The 1,840-nt window shown below is 32.3% G+C and overlaps 1 long non-coding RNA gene across 1 annotated transcript; it reads right to left on the bottom strand.

Moving 5' to 3' along the window:
• Nucleotides 1-939: 939 nt before the first annotated feature.
• On the bottom strand, nucleotides 940-1,544 carry LOC108946335 (uncharacterized). Its single transcript, XR_001970651.3, has 2 exons — nucleotides 1,452-1,544; nucleotides 940-1,274 (listed from the first exon to the last, which is right to left on the bottom strand). It is a non-coding gene; the product is annotated as an uncharacterized lncRNA (long non-coding RNA).
• Between the last annotated feature and the right edge of the window lie 296 nt (nucleotides 1,545-1,840).

Genomic DNA, 1,840 nt, shown 5'->3' with positions numbered 1-1,840 from the left:
TTGTTGCGCTTAATTGTTATCTGTCATTGTTGTGAAATCTCTGAAAGATTGTTGATATACGGATTACATGAACATGAACTGTATCAAAATTGATTTGATATTAAACTGCCAGATGTGATAGCATGTCTATTCTTTGCTGAAATTACTGGAAATGAACCATAACTGTGTAACTCGTTACTATCTTCAGTTTCTTTTTTATTATTGTTACTTGCTGAGTTGGTTGTACTCATACTACACCCTGCACTTCGTCTGCAGATCCAGATATTTTCGGACATAGCGGGTGTTGATCCTTTCGCGCAGTTAATTTTCAGGAGATTTTAAGGTAGCTGTCGGGTTCCATAGACCTTGTCTCTCTTTCTCTAACTCTTTGTTTACCATATTTAGTCTCAGACTATTATAGACTATATTTTTCAGGTTTGTATTCATAGTAGATGCTCATGTACTCAGTGACACCAGGTTTTGGGGAGTGTTTGTATTGTATTTAAATATTAAGTTTTCAACCTTAAAGAGAGGTTTTGGTTTATTGAGATTTTCGGCTTGCCTAGTATCAAGATAGGCGTCATCACGACAGGTTGGGTTTTGGGTCGTGACATAAAATCCCAGCAAAGTTCCCAATTAATAATTTGCAGGTAAATCACCATGGAAAAATTTTCAATGGAACAAAAGAACTATTTGAAATCCCCAAGAAAATCCATAAGTACTGTTTTCGTAGACAATTCCGTATGTAATTTTGGTAAGGAAATCCCCATGTAAATTATTTTACAAGTAAATTACCCTATAAATTGACACGTTTCAAAATATTTTTCCATGCAAATTCGCAAGTCATCTATGCATTTTCAAAATGTTATTTTTATTTTATTATAGCTTATATTCTTACGATTCAACTATATTATCATAATCATTCAACATATGTCTAATAATTATAACAAAGAAAAAAGATAATTCATAACGTTAATATTAATATCATATAATCCTTAATCAAAAAGAAAAACATCTCAAATGTGAAACTGAATAGTCTAATGAACATCTCAATCATGATTATAGTCACTTTCATTCGTGTTACTGAGGTTAGAACCACTTTCATTCACATTATCAAAGTCATCGTCACTTTCCTTCTCGGATCCTTGATTGTCTTCTTGAGATGATATCTCATTTGAAGATGATGCATTGAAATTAACATACTTCTTCAATAAGTCTAATTCTTTCCTCATCTTTTTATTTTAGCGACGCTCTTCTTGCAATTGAACATATAAGTCAGCATTGGAAGCATGCACCTGAGATTTAATTATCTCATCAATTTCTTTTGGTAAAGTTGATGTTGAATGCTTAAGTGCTTTTACATATCGACCCAAGGAGTCAAGGCCTGCAACCCTTCCTTTTTTCTTTCCACCAACAAATTGCACCCAAATATCCATTTCAGTTAATTGGCTTGCTGAATTACTGTCTCTTACCTCAGTTGATGCACTTTGAGAAGCTAACAGTTCTTGTTTCTTTTTTTCAAAATTATTCTGCACCAAAATAAGTTATTTGAGATATTATATAATGCCAATTAAACATCATTCTCAGGAGAAAAAAAATAATAAGGACAAGAATTAACTATCATTCTCAGGAGAAAAAATATATAACATAGAGCCCAAAAATGATGAACCAACTGCTCAAATATAAGGAGTCAAGAACATAAGCTGAATCTTGGCAAAGAATGTGACTTTATGAAGCTTGTAACAAATCCACAATCTCACTTGAAGAAGAACTTTAACATCTAATACGAAGGATGATCAAATAACTGAATATTGCAACAATGAAATAGAATAATAACAGACAAAGAGAATGACCAACACTT

The sequence above is a fragment of the Nicotiana tomentosiformis genome, chromosome 9 (genome assembly GCF_000390325.3).
Source record: "Nicotiana tomentosiformis chromosome 9, ASM39032v3, whole genome shotgun sequence".
NCBI classification, from domain to species: Eukaryota; Viridiplantae; Streptophyta; class Magnoliopsida; order Solanales; family Solanaceae; genus Nicotiana; species Nicotiana tomentosiformis.
The sequence above is the reverse complement of the archived record's forward strand: the minus strand, read 5'-3'. Positions and strand labels throughout refer to the sequence as shown.